The 14881-nt window shown below is 43.1% G+C and overlaps 2 pseudogenes; both read left to right on the forward strand.

The window, feature by feature from the left end:
* The first annotated feature begins 534 nt into the window (after positions 1-534).
* Positions 535-5658, forward strand: LOC104666456 (annotated as a pseudogene).
* A 7212-nt stretch (positions 5659-12870) lies between these two features.
* On the forward strand, positions 12871-13979 carry LOC104666438 (annotated as a pseudogene).
* Positions 13980-14881: the final 902 nt, after the last annotated feature.

Genomic DNA, 14881 nt, shown 5'->3' on the forward strand with positions numbered 1-14881 from the left:
AAAAACAGAGAAGAATAGGGGGACAGGAAACAGCCTATTTATTTCCTCAAATCCTTTCAGCTTTGCTTCGCCTTAGAGAACAATGAGGCTTATTAAATAGGGCCAGCAGCAATCTTGAGTAATTATTCAGCCATCTTCTCTGTTGACTCCTCAGCCTACTCTGCGACCCTCAAGTTACCCACAGCTTAGCTAAAATAAAAGACTTCTTGCAGGTTTCTCATGCTTTGAATGTTTCCTAGTACACTTGTTCCCTCTTGAAATGTACCAGAACATCCACACAACAGGGTACTATATACCTGTAAAAAGGAATGCGGAAAATCTTTGTATATAACTGTGCAGTGATTTCCAGGATATATTGTTCAGAGAAAAAAAAAATCATGCTATAGAAAAATGTGTACAGTTTGCTACTATTTATCTAAGAAAAAAGGAATAGAGATATATACAGAGATGCTTGTACTGAAAGTAAACAATGGAAACAGTACGCAGCCCTGGCCTCTGCTCACATACCCACAGAGCCCGCAGTTCCACTGTACCATGTGTGGCATTTGGGCCCTCTTTGGCAGCAATGATTGCCTCTCTGGTCAGCATCTGAGTGCTATGAAGATCACACACAGGGGTCCAGATGCATTTCTTCCTGAGAATGTCAATGGATACATCAGCTGCTGCTTTGGATTTCGCCAGTTGGTGGTAGTTGACCAGCTGTTTGGAATGCAGCCAAGTCAAGTGAGGAAATATATTTATTTGTGGCTCTGTTGCAGTGGTGAAATTTACAGCCCCAACAAGGTATAATACCATTTTGAATTTGAGTACAAGGCCAGAGTGGATGGTGAGATAATCCTTCATCTTTATGACAAAGGAGGGACTGGGCAGAAAATTTGTATGTTGGGTTGAGTGTTTGCATTTATTTCATTAAATGCTGTCAATAAGAAAGTATTCCTGGGCAGAGACACCTACCTAGAGAGTCATCATTGTAGAGATTAACCTCTGCATGCCCTCTATAACAGTGTGGAGAAACAGTTTTGAGATAGAAACTATGAAGAGTAACCTCTGGATTCCTTTTGACAGTGCTATTAAGAAATGACTAATGACAGAGAAAAGGCTTGGATTCCAGCTTTGTTGCTGCCACTCTATTGATGCAGCTGAAAGAGGCCCAAGTGTAAGACACTCTCTAGACATTTGCAATCGGCATGGAAAACAGTCCCAATGTACTGGCTGCTAGAAAGGTGGAAAATCATATTGAAAGTGAACACCACTCTGAGGAAGGCATTCAGGTCCTGGATGAAGTAATATTTTCCTTGGCAATTTAAGACATAACAATAGTTCACACTTCAGTAGGTAGGTATTTAATTTCCAAGTATATTTGGAAGAACACAGATAGCATAGTGATCTTCTCTAGAGAAGGTTCAGATGAAATTACACAGGGTTACATATATTTTTACAAGACTCCTCCTCAGGAAAAAGCCAAGGAGCAGAGTCAGGGGCTTCTGAGGGACTCTTTGTTTGATGTACTGTGTGCAGATTGAACTGCTGCTGCCTGTGACCTTGAACTGAGAGTCTAATTCCTGGATCATCTATTTTCCTCTTGTTGCCTCTGGCACTAGAAATAAGAATCCTGAAGAATGGGATAGGAAAACATCTCCTGATAAAGATATTTGAGTACTATACCTGATACCTAAAAAAATTATCTAGCCAAAAGAAGCCTTCAGTGATGGGATAAACTCAGTTAAGAATTTCTGTTTTAGGGTTTCACAGGAATATACTGAACATTAGGTTGATGATATAATGATGGCAACTGCAACACAAAAATTTTCCTTCAGTATTCTTAACACTAAATAAGGCTATTACAGCAATCTACAAATTCAATGCAATTCCCATCAAAATACCACCATCATTCTTCACAGAACTAGAAAAAAAAACAAACCCTAAAATTCTTGTGGAACCAAAAAAGAGCCCACATAGCCAAAGCAAGACTAAGCAAAAAGAACAAATCTGGAGGCATCACTTTACCTGATTTCAAACTATACTATAGCACTAGAGTCACCAAAACAGCATGGTATTGGTATAAATATAGGCACATAGACCATTGGAACAGAATAGAGTACCCAGAAATAAACCCAAATACTTACAGCCAACTCACCTTCAACAAAGCAAACAAAAACATAAAGCGGGGAAAGGACACCCTATTCAACAAATGGTGCTGGGAGAATTGGCAAGTCACACGTAGGAGAATGAAACTGGATTCTCATCTCTCACTTTATACAAAAATCAACTCAAGATATATCAAGGACTTAAATCTAAAATCTGAAAATATAAAAATTCTACAAGATTTAAGAAAATGTGGCACATATACACCATGGAATACTGTGCAGCCATAAAAAAGGATGAGTTCATGTCCTCTGTAGGGACATGGATGAAGCTGGAAACCATCATTCTGAGCAAACTATCGCAAGGACAGAAAACCAAACACTGCATGTTCTCACTCATAGGTGGGAACTGAACAATGAGAACACTTGGACACAGGGTGGGGAACATCACACACTGGGGCCTGTCGTGGGGTTGGGGGAGGCGGGAGGGAAAGCATTAGGAGATATACCTAATGTAAATGACCAGTTAACGGGTGCAGCACACCAACATGGCACATGTATAGATATGTAACAAACCTGCACATTGTGCATATGTACCCTAGAACTTAAAGTATAATAATAAAAAATTTAAAACAAAAAAGAAAAGGAGGAATAAGAAGATAGGATTAAAAAGAGGTGTGAAGCCAGGTGCAGTGGCTAACACCTGTAATCCCAGCACTTTGGGAGGCCGAGGCAGGTGGATCACTTGAGGCCAGGAGTTAGAGACCAGCCTGGCCAACATGGTAAAAACCCATTTCTACTAAATGTATAAAAACTGGACAGGCATGGTGGTGCTTGCCTGTAATCCCAGCTACTTGGGAGTCTGAAGCATGAGAATTACTTGGACTTGGAAGGCAGAGGTTACAGTGAGCCGAGATTGTGCCACTGCACTTCAGTCTAGGCAATAGAGTGAGACTCTCTCTCAAAAAAAAAAAAACACTGGCTTGGACAAGGAGTTCATGACCAAGAACCCAAAAGCAAATGCAATAAAAACAAAGACAAATAGGTGGGACTTAATCCAACTAAAGAGCAAAAGCTCCCATCTGCAAAGTAAACAGACAGCCCACAGAGTGGGAGAAAATCTGACAAAGGAATAATATCCAGAATCTACACGAACTCAAACAAATTAGCAAGAAAAAAACAAACAATCCTATCAAAAAGTGGGCTAAGGACATGAATAGACAATTCTCAAAAGAAGATATACAAGGCCGGGCGCGGTGGCTCAAGCCTGTAATCCCAGCACTTTGGGAGGCCAAGACCGGCGGATCACGAGGTCAGGGGATCGACACCATCCTGGCTAACCCGGTGAAACCCCGTCTCTACTAAAAATACAAAAAATAGCCGGGCGAGGTGGCGGGCACTTGTAGTCCCAGCTACTCCGGAGGCTGAGGCAGGAGAATGGCGTGAACCCGGGAGGCGGAGCTTGCAGTGAGCTGAGATCTGGCCACTGCACTCCAGCCCGGGCGATAGAGCAAGACTCTGTCTCAAAAAAACAAAAAACAAAAAAACAAAAAAAAAAGAAGATATACAAATGGTCAGCAAACATGAAAAAATGCTCAGCAGCACTAATGACCAGGGAAATGCAAATCCACACCACAATGCGATACCACCTTATTCCCACAAGAATGGCCATAATCAAAAAATAAAAAAATAATAGATGTCAGCGTGGATGTGGTGAAAAGGGAACACTACTACACTGCTGGTGTGAATGTAAATTAGTACAACCACTATGCAAAACAGTGTGGAGATTCCTTAAAGAACTAAAACTAGAATTATCATTTGATCCAGCAATCCCACTACTGGGTATCTACCCAGAGGAAAAGAAGTCATTACACGAAAAAGATAATTGCACACACGTTTACAACAGCACAATTCACAATTTCAAAAATGTGGAACCAGACCAAATACCCATCAGTCAACAAATGGATAAAGAAACTGTGATATGTGGCCAGGTGCAGTGGCTCACACCTGTAATCCCAGCACTTTGGGAGGCCAAGGCAGGCGGATCACCTGAGGTTGGGAGTTCGAGACCAGACTGACTAACATGGAGAAACCCCATCTCTACTAAAAATACAAAAAATTAGCCAGGTGCTGTGAGATATATATATATATAACATCATATATGTATATAATGGAATACTACTCAGTCATAAAAAAGAATGAATTAATGGCATTCACAGCAACCTGGTTGGGATTGGAGACTATGATTCTAAGTAAAGTAACTCAGGATTGGAAAACCAAACATCGTATGTTCTCACTCATAAGTGGGAGCTAAGCTATGAGAATGCAAAGGCAGAAGAATTATACAATAAATTTTGAAGACTTGGGGAAAGTATGGGGAGGGGGTGAGGGATAAAAGACTACAAATTGGGTTCACTGTATACTGCTTGGCGCACCAAAATCTCACAAATCACCACTAAAGAACTTAATCATGTAACCAAACACCACCTGTTCCCCAAAAACCTATGGAAACAAAAAATTAAAAAAAAAAAAATTATAGATTAAAGGCAAAAATAAATAAATAAATTAACCCACCTAAAAAAGAAAGTCATGCTCACAGTTATTTATTTCAGGATGTTTGTATCAGAAAAGTATGGAAATACATAGAAACAATACAAATATCCTTTAGTAAGGAACTGGTTATACAATTATAAAGCCACGTGTTGGCATACTGTGCCACTGTAAGCAGAAATTAGGCCAGGGATGGTCGTGTGGGCCTGTAGACCCAGCCAGGAGTTGGAGGCTGTGCTGTGCCATGATTGTGCCTGTGAAGAGGCAATGTACTCTGTCCTGGGAAACACAGCCAGACCAACCCCACTTCAAAAAAGAGAGGGAGAGAGAGAGAGAGAGAGAGAGAGAGAGAGAGAGAAAGGAAGAAAGGAGAGAAGGAAAGAAAGAAAGGAGAGAGAGAGAGAAAGAAAGGAGAAAGAGAGAGAGAAAGAAAGAGAGAGAGAAATTACAACTATCACTTTATTATCATGAAGTAATCTCCATAGAAGGATAAAAGAATCATGTTTTATTGTTGTTGTTTTGGTTTGGTTTAATTTTATTTATTTATTTATTTATTTATTTATATTTTTTGAGACTGAGTATTGCTCTGTCGCCCAGGCTGGAGTGCACTGGTGCGATCTCGACTCACTGCAAACTCCACCTCCTGGGTTCACACCCTTCTCCTGCCTCAAGCCTCCCGAGTAGCTGGGACTACAGGCGCCTGCCACCATATCCGGCTAATTTTTTGTATTTTTAGTAGAGACAGGGTTTCACCATGTTAGCCAAGATGGTCTCGATCTCCTGACCTCGTGATCCACCCGTCTTGGCCTCCCAAAGTGCTAGGATTACAGACGTGAGCCTCCGTGCACGGCCTAATTTTATTTTTTTAACCATGAGATCCCTTTATTGAACATCTTGTTTTGGTCAGTTTCATTGGGTGAATTTTTATAGGAATCTTGATAGGTCCTCCCCAGTAAATTGCCATAAAGCCTTATTCAAGCCAGTCCAGCTTTCAGAACAAGTAGATTCCTGGAATAAGGAGTAAAGACCGTATTTATAGCTTAAAGTTTTATATCCCACTTCTTTTTTTTTTTTTTTTTTTTTGAAATGAAGTCTCGCTCTTGTCCCCTAGGCTGGAATGCAATGGCATGATCTCGGCTCACTGCAACTTCCGCCTCCTGGGTTCAAGCGATTTTCCTGCCTCAGTCTCCCGAGTAGCTGGGATTACAGGCCAGTTAATTTTGTATTTTTAGTAGAGATGGGGTTTCACTATGTTGGTCAGACTGGGCTCAAACCCCTGACCTCAGGTGATCACCCTCCGGTGATCCACCCTCCTTGGCCTCCCAAATTGCTGGGATTACCGGCTTGAGCCACCCGCCCTGCAGACTCACCTTTCTTATGCAAACCAACCAACCAAAGCACATATTTGCAACCACTTTAACTTACTCTTGGACACCAAGTGAACATTTCCCCTGCTCTAAATCGGGGCCAGGTGCCAGATGATCAGAGACCAATTCTGTGACCCTGAGCCAACTGAAATGATTTTAAGCTATACAATCCTAAATTTGCTCAAATTTGCCTATGCCCTGCCTCGTCCCTTCCTTTCCATAGAAATGACAATAAAAATGACAATAAAAGCTCTGGGCCACACTTCTCTTCTTTGCTCCTTCTGCCTCCTGACCAATCCTGGTACTTCCCCATGTGTCATGGTGTGGCCCCTTCTCTTCGGGAACTGTATGTAATAAGACTTCTTGCAGGGTGTGGTGGCTCATGCCTGTAATCCCAGCACTTTGGGAGGCCAAGGTGGGGGGATCATGAGGTCAGGAGATCGAGAACGTCTTAGCTAACACAGTGAAACCCTGTCTCTACTAAACGTACAAAAAATTAGCCAGGGCGTGGTAGCACATGCCTGTAGTCCCAGCTACTTGAGAGGCTGAGGCAGGAGAATCTCTTGAACCCAGAAGGCAGAGGTTGCAGTGAGCCGAGATCGTGTCACTGCACTCCAGCCTGGGTTGCAGGGTGAGACTCCATCTCAAAAAAAAAAAAAAAAAGGTCAGGAGATAGAGACCATCCTGGCCAACATGGTGAAGCCCCGTCTCTACTAAAAATACAAAAATTAGCTGGGCCTGGAGGCACATTCCTATGGTCCCAGCTATTCAGGAGGCTGAGGCAGGAGAATCGCTTGAACCTGGGAGGCAGAGGTTGCAGTGAGCCGAGATTGCGCCACTGCACTCTAGGCTGGAGTTTGAGACTCTGTCTCAAAAAAAAGCCTTCTTTCAATGGCATTGTCCTCTCTGTATCATCACTCAGTCACCTCTATAAATTAAAACCCAGGTACAATTAAAACAAACAGTAAATCATAAAATATTTTTCAGTAGTTAATTATGGGAGAGGGAAAGAATAAGGTGAGGGTAGCTGGAATAGAAGGTAGACTTCACTGACATAACTTGTTCCAGAGATTTTACTTTGTAAGCAAGTACACGTTTTACATAATCATTAAGAAAAATTGAATTTTAAGGGGAAATTTCCCAAAATAAAATCAAAGAGTACTTAATGCATATCCAGTTGTGGCATAACCACACATAAAAACCATTACAAATGACTTCATAACAGAAAGTGTTCACTGTACATCAATAAAGGGAAATATCCTAAAGATTAAAGATTGCAAAAAATAAAAGCTTAAACTGATTTCAATAATCATATTATTAGCAGCAGTATTGGTATTATCATTCTGAGACTGCTGTGTGCACATTTTGGAATGAGAATGAATAATTTTGTAAGATACCAATTCTATTATTCCTATAATCTTGAATTTAGCTTGTAAATATTTGTATTAGTCTGCTATATACCTAATTATGTTGCATAACAAACCACTCTAAACATCAATGACTTATAACCCTAAGCATTTATTTCTCATTCATATATCTGTGCTTCTGCTTTAAGCTACATTCTACAGGTTGACTGGCATTTGAACAATTTAGGCTAGGCTCAGCTGGGCTTAGCTCCAGATTGCAGGTTTGATTCAGGTCTACAAGATGTATCTTTCATTATTCTGAAAGCAATAGGCTACTTGTGGCACGTTCTTCTCATGGCAATGACAGAGGTAGAAGAGGGCAAGCCCATATGCACAAGCACATTACCAACCTTTGCAGCCATATGTGCTAATATACCATTGGTCAAAGCAAGTCACATGTTCAAGCCCTAAGTCAATGGTTGTCATGATGAGATGAAAAAGTCTCAGGGCAAAGCCTAATGTCAATAGGAAGGGGTGGTATACTATTTTCAGGGAGGTGATGGGGATGGAGGATTATTTTCTTTTCTTTTTTTTTTTTTGAGACGGAGTTTCGCTCTTGTTCCCCAGGCTGGAGCGTAATGGCGTTATCTCGGCTCACTGCAACCTCTGCCTTCTGGGTTTAAGAGATTCTCCTGCCTCAGCTTCCCGAGTAGCTAGGACTACAGGCATGCGCCACCACACCTGGCTAATTTTTTGTATTTTTAGTAGAGGCGGGGTTTTTCCATGTTGGTCAGGCTGGCCTCAAACTCCCGACCTCAGGTGATCTGCCTGCCTCGGCCTCCGAAAGTGCTGGGATTACAAGCATGAGCCACCACACCAGAATTTTCTTAAAAAAAACCATAATACCAATATGAACTTGTAATATATTTTATTTTTAAAAAATCCTTTTCTCTGTCCACCTAAAGTGTCTAGAATCAAAAATATCTCAGTAGCTATAAGTACTCCTGGCACCTGAAGGAGTTCAGAATATCCCACTGCAAAATATGCCATGCTGGCATGTTGACTGTTTTGAGTTAAAAACAATAAACAGCAGACACAAGGACATTCTGATCTCCTTTTTTTTTTTTTTTTTTTGAGATGGAGTCTCACTCTGTCACCTAGGATGGAGTACAGTGTCACAATCTTGGCTCATTGCAACCTCCACCTCCCAGGTTCAGGCAATTCTCCTGCCTCAGCCTCCCAAGTAGCTAGGATTACAGGTGTGTACCACCACACTCAGCTCATTTTTTGTATTTTTAGTAGAGACGGGGTTTCACAATGTTGACCAGGCTGGTCTGAACTCCTGAGTTCAAGTGATCCACCTGCCTTGGCCTCCCAAAGTGCTGGGATTATAGGCGTGAGCCACTGCACCGGGCCTGATCTCCCTTCTTTTTCTTAAAAACAAGAGATGAGGCCGGGCGCGGTGGCTCAAGCCTGTAATCCCAGCACTCTGGGAGGCCGAGACGGGCGGATCACAAGGTCAGGAGATCGAGACCATCCTGGCTAACCCGGTGAAACCCCGTCTCTACTAAAAAAATATAAAAAACTAGCCGGGCGAGGTGGCGGGTGCCTGTAGTCCCAGCTACTCGGGAGGCGGAGGCAGGAGAATGGCGTAAACCCGGGAGGCGGAGCTTGCAGTGAGCTGAGATCCGGCCACTGCACTCCAGCCTGGGCGACAGAGCGAAACTCCGTCTCAAAAAAAAAAAAAAAAAAAAAAAAAACAAGAGATGAAATTACCATGTGAGAGCTGCTCTCCCTATACTGGGAGAAAAGAAGCATTCTTATCATCAAGGATGGGAGGTTGAGACTGAGAAAATCCTGTACAAACAGATGTTATTAAAATAATTGTTATCTTCCTTTAGCCTCCACATACATTTTCATTACTTTTCCACAATTGTTTAATGTTGTATTAAATTATTTAGGTTTTATCAGTTCTTTCGGTTTAACATCCTTATGAGGGCTCCTCTGTCACAGAAAACTTACAGTAAATAAATTTGTATGTTTCTGTTTTGTTAGTCTATCTAATGCCAAATTAATTATCAGGCCCTGACGAGAGACCCCAAAAGAGCAGAGGTAATGTTTTACCTCCCCTACGCACCCATTATTGTCTCTAAATATCGTTTCCAATTAAAAGGAATCAGAGAGCTTTGAGGAAATGGCTGAATCCAGGTCTGGGGCAGAAAAAGTGAAAAATGAATTTGGAAAATTTTATCCCATCAGATAGCAAGTAAGCTATCAGAGATTACTAGGAATGTGTCAAAAGGATTTAGGAACCAACCTGAAGAGGCACTCACTGGCCAAATATGGAACAATTTGAATATCAATAAGAATAAAAACTGTGGCCAGGCGCGGTGGCTCACACCTGTAATCCCAGCACTTTGGGAGGCTGAGGTGGGTGGATCACCTGAGGTTGGGAGTTCGAGACCAGCCTGACTAACATGGAGAAACCTCGTCTCTACTAAAAATAAAAATTAGCTGGGTGTGGTGGCTCATGCCTGTAATCCCAGTTACTTGGGAGGCTGAGGTGGGAGAAGCATTTGAACCTGGGAGGTAGAGGCTGTGGTGAGCTGAGACTGCGCCATTACACTCCAGCCTGGGCAACAAGAGCTCAACTCCGTCTCAAACAAACAAACAAAAAGAATAATAACTGCAATGGATTGAAGCATATTAATGATATTTAAATACATTAAATAATGAGACTTTAAATATTGGTCATTGTTGGAGGATGCTAGGGAACCAACTCATCCTTTTGAAAACTGGTAAATAAAGGGAAATAAGCATATATCCTGTCTTTCCTGTATGTACTCTATCATTAGTAAACAAATATTAGAGAATAGGAAGTTTCTCTTTATATATATTCCAGCTAACACGTGAAGATGGAATAATTGAATTTGATATCATCATTTTTCAAACGGTAATGATTAAATATCATTTATGACTCCTAACATCACAAAGAAAGAGATAACCAAATATCATGGGCCTCCTGATAGAAGAATACAACACTGCCTATGAAGTAGTCGTCCCCCCAAACCCCCCGAAAATTTGAACCTGAATCTCATCAAGCCTCTAGATCCAATATGCCAGAAATGTGGAGGAGAGAAACATTAAATGACATCATATGAAGGCAATAGCAAAATCCAAATAATGGAAAACTACAGGAGGAACAACTGATTTTCTTTAATACATAAATTGCAAGAATAAAACAAAGATAGAGGCTGGGCGCGGTGGCTCACACCTGTAATCCCAGCACTTTGGGAGGCCAAGGCGGGCAGATCATGAGGTCAGGAGTTCAAGACCAGCCTGACCAACATGGTGAAATCCCATCTCTCCTAAAAATACAAAAATTAGCTGGGCGTGGTGGTGCTTGCCTGTAATCCCAGCTACTCAGGAGACCGAAGCAGGAGAATTGCTTGAACCCGGGAGGCAGAGGTTGCAGTGAGCCGAGATCGAGCCATTGCACTCTAGCTTAGGGGACAGCAAAACTCCATCTCAAAAAAAAAAAGAGAACTGACAATACAAATGTTGGAGAGGATGTGGAGCAATGAGAACACTCACATATTGCTGATGCGAGTGTAAAATAGTACAATCATTTTGAAAGCTCTTCGCTAGCTTCTTAAAAAGTTGAATATAGGCCGGGCACGGTGGCTCAAGCCTATAATCCCAGCACTTTGGGAGGCCAAGAGGCCAAGGCGGGTGGATCATGAGGTCAGGAGATCAAGACCATCCTGGCTAATATGGTGAAACTCCATCTCTACTAAAAATACAAAAAATTAGCCAGGTGTGGTGGCGGGCACCTGTAGTCCCAGCAATTCGAGAGGCTAAGGCAGGAGAATGGCGTGAACCCAGGAGGCAGGGCTTGCAGTGAGCTGAGGTCAGCGCCACTGCACTACAGCCTGGGAGACAGAGCAAGACTCTGCCAGAAAAAAAAAAAAAGTTGAATATAAATCAGGCAAAGTGACCAGGCACGGTGGCTCATGCTTATAACCCCAGCACTTTGGGAGGCCAAGGCACACAGATCACTTGAGGTCAGGAGTTTGAGACCAGCCTGGCCAACGTGGCGAAAACCGCCTCTACTAGAAATACAAAAATTAGCCGGGTGTGGTGGCATGTGCCTGTAATCCTAGCTACTCAGGAGGCAGAGGTAGGAGAATCGCTTGAACCTGGGAGGCGGAGGTTGCAGTGAGCTGAGATTGCACCTCTGCACTCCAGTCTGGGTGACAGAGCCAGACTCTGTCTCAAAAAATAAAAATAAATTTAAAAATAAATAAATTAGGCATGGTGGCTCCCTCGCACCTGTAATCCCAGCTACTTGAGAGGCTGAGAGGGAAGGATCACTTGAGCCCAGGAATTCCAGGCTGCAGTGAGCCATGATCATATCACAGCACTTCACTCTGGGCAAGAGAGCAAGACCCCATCTCTAAAAAAAAAAAAAAGAAAAGTTGACTATACATGTACCCTATGACCCAGCAAATCCACCTCTAGGTGTTTATCCAACAGAAATAAAAACAAGAATGTTCTAGGCATCTGTATTAAAAAAACTGGGAAAACCCAGCTATAGAAATTACATTACTGGTTGCTTATGGAAGGACTGACTGGGAAGAGGCATGAGGGAACTTTGTGGCCCGATAGAAATGTTCTATATATGGAAATGTATTCATCAAGACTAAGTGACAAAAAAACAAAACCAAAAACACCACCTGATGCAATAGTGTACTTGAGATCTGAGCATTTCACTCCATGTTAAATACATCTTTTTTTTTTTTTTTTGAGACCAAGTCTCACTCTGTCACCCAGGCTGGAGTGCAGTGGCTCAATTCTGGCTGACTGCAACCTCTGCCTCCGAGTTCAAGCGATTCTCCTGCCTTGGCCTCCCTAGTAGCTGGGATTACAGGTGTGTGCCACCACACCCAGCTAATTTTGTGTATTTAGTAGAGATGGGGTTTCACCATGTTAGTCAGGCTGATATTGAACTCCTGACCTCTGGTGATCCACCCTCCTCAGCCTCCCAAAGTGCTGGTGTGAGCCACTGTGCCCAGCCATCTCAGTCTTTTAAAAGGTGTTCACACATGTGCACACACACACATACACACACACATTAAAAAAGAGACTCAGAAGACAATCATACTGTGTAGACTTTCCCTGGATCCTGATTGAAACATTCCGATTTTTTAAATTTATCACATTTATGAGACAATTGGAAATTTGAACAGTGATTGGAATTTGATAACATTAAGGAGTTACCATTATTTTAGCTATGATAACTGTATTGAGGTGATTATATAAAATAAAGGCTTTGCAGGAAGGACAATGAAGATCCAGAGCCACAGGCTGCCCCTGTGCAGCAGGAAGTAGCAAGAGACCAGTGCCCCAGCAGAGCCTGCCTGTCTGGCTCATCTACCATTACAGAGACATCTCTGTCCATGGGGCTGAGATACCCTAACCTTTCCCCACGCTAAAGCTGCAGGGTATTGAGGTACTGGCCAGATGTCTTCCCACAAAGGATCTGTGGTGGCATGGGGCAATGGGGCTCCTGCCAGTAACAGGGAAACTGACATGGTGGAACTAGCTGAACTGGGACCCCTACTACAAGAGAAGGATGGATGGGTTATCACCAACCCAACCAAAGCTGAAGAAGTGCAAACATGTCCAGTGCCTCAGGAAAAGGAGGAGAAGGCGAAGCTACTGATGCACTGTACTTCCACTATGCCACGGAGGAGATGGAGGAGTTTCTGTACAAGGTCTGGGAGGGACACTGGAGGGCCATCCCATATGATGTCGTCCCTGACTGACTGAAGGACAATGACTACCTGCTACATGGCCATAGACCATCCATGCCTTCCTTTTGGGCTTGCTTCAAGAGCATCTTCCACATCCATGTGAAAACGGGCATCATCTGGACCCATCTGCTTGGTTTCATGCTGTTTCTCTTTTGGGGATCTTGACCATGCTCAGACCAAATATGTACTTCACAGACCCTCTACAGGAGAAAGTGGTCTGGGGACGTCCTTTGTGGGTGTAGTGCTCTGCCTCAGCTCCTCCTGGCTATTCCATACTGTCCATTGTCATTCAGAGAAAGTCTCTTAGACTTTTTCCAAACTGAACTACTCAGCAATTGCTCTACTGATTACGGGGAGCTCTGTCCCCTGCTCTGTTACTCCTTCCACTGTTCCCTACAGTCAAGCTTATCTGCCTCTTCTTTGTCTGTGTTCTGGGCATTTCTGCCATCACGGTGGCACAGTGGGACCGGTTTCCACTCCTAAGCACCAGCAGACACAGCAGGAGCATTCCTGAGATTTGACTTGAGTGTTATTGTGCCTGTCATGCATTTTCCTATCACTGAAGCTTTGTCAGGGCCAGCGCCATGGGCTGGATGGGCTGGTCCTTCCTCACAGCTGTGATGTACAGCTGGCCTTTATGATGCTCGAATTCCTGAATGCTTCTTTCCTGGAAAATCTGACATATGGTTCCAGTCTCATCAGATTCCCCATGTCCTGGTGGTGGCAGCATCCTTTGTCCACTTCTCCGGGGTCTCCAACCTTCAGGAATTCCATTATGGCCTAGAAAGTGGCTGTACTGATGACTTCCTTCTCTGAGCTTTCCCACCTGAGGGGTGGAGGAGGAATTTCTCAAGTGCTTTTAAAAATAACTTCCGGCAGGCACAGTGGCTCACGCCTGTAATCCCAGTTCTTTGGGAGGCCAAAGTGAGAGGGTGCTTGAGCACAGGAGTTTGAGGCTACAGTGAGCTATGATCATGTCACCGCAGTCCAGCTTGGACAACAGAGACCCTGTCTCTGTAAAAAAATAAAATTCAAAATGAAAATACCTTCTTCACTGAAGTAAGGGGAAAGAGTCTGAGTTGTCTGGAGGAAACCTCTTAGAGAATTCAACATCAACCAACTTTCAGCCCCCTTCTACATTCACTAGGCACTGAACTTTCCATTTCCACTCCCCTAGCTCGGGAGGGGAATGGTCAAACCTAGCCATCTCTTCCCTCAACAGTCTTCCCCCTCAACAAGGCAACCATGGGCCCTCACAGAGACAGTACTTTGAAACTCATGTTGAGATTTTACCCTCTCCTCCAACCATTTTTGGAAAAAATTATGAAATTATGGACTGCAACTTTTTCAATTTTGTCTCTCTCTCTCTTTTTTTTTTTTTTTTTTTTTGAGACAGAGTCTTGTTCTGTCGCCCAGGCTGGATTGCAGTGGTGCAATCTCAGCTCACTGAAAGCTCTGCCTCCCGGGTTCATGCCATTCTCCTTCCTCAGCCTCAGGCGACTGCCACCACACCCGGCTAATTTTTTGTATTTTTAGTAGAAACGGGGTTTCACTGTGTTAGCCAGGATGGTCTCTATCTCCTGACCTCATAATCCACCCACCTTAGCCTCCCAAAGAGCTGGGATTACAGGTGTGAGCCAACACGCCTGGCCTCTTTTTTTTTTTTTTTTTTGAGACAGAGTTTTGCTCTTGTTGCCCAGGCTGGCGTGCACTGCAGC

This window comes from Rhinopithecus roxellana, chromosome 18 (genome assembly GCF_007565055.1).
Source record: "Rhinopithecus roxellana isolate Shanxi Qingling chromosome 18, ASM756505v1, whole genome shotgun sequence".
Classification (NCBI taxonomy): Eukaryota; Metazoa; Chordata; class Mammalia; order Primates; family Cercopithecidae; genus Rhinopithecus; species Rhinopithecus roxellana.